Raw genomic sequence first — 265 nt, forward strand, 5'->3', positions numbered from 1 at the left:
GGCGCGCCGGGGCTCCCTCGTCCTCTGCGCCCGGGCTTGGGTTGGATGGCGCCGGGGGCCGGCTCCGTGGGACGCGGCGGGCTTGGGCCAACTTTTCTGAAAAGGAAAGAAAGAAATCAGCCTTGGCGCGCTAGGGGGAGAGGCACCCCCAGAGCGGTCTGTGGTGGGTAATGGGCTCCGCCGGCCCGGGGGCGCCGGGGGAGGAAGCGGAGGGGAGGCTTCGAGGCTACAGGTGGGTCTGGGACACTCTGCACGGCGCCCTCCT

General features: G+C 70.9%; 1 protein-coding gene across 3 annotated transcripts in view; it reads left to right on the forward strand.

The window, feature by feature from the left end:
- The window catches only part of RFTN1 (raftlin, lipid raft linker 1), a 220,955-nt gene that overhangs the window by 676 nt on the left and 220,014 nt on the right, over positions 1-265 (forward strand). Inside the window, exon 1 of one of the 3 annotated variants that reach the window (XM_010856717.1) lies at positions 52-163. The exons of 1 other annotated variant lie outside the window; for it this stretch is intronic. The gene's annotated coding sequence lies outside the window, so the exon portion shown is untranslated. One more of the 3 variants, XM_010856720.1, reaches the window with a different exon arrangement.

The sequence above is a fragment of the Bison bison genome, unplaced genomic scaffold (genome assembly GCF_000754665.1).
Source record: "Bison bison bison isolate TAMUID 2011002044 unplaced genomic scaffold, Bison_UMD1.0 scf7180017864374, whole genome shotgun sequence".
NCBI lineage: Eukaryota > Metazoa > Chordata > Mammalia > Artiodactyla > Bovidae > Bison > Bison bison.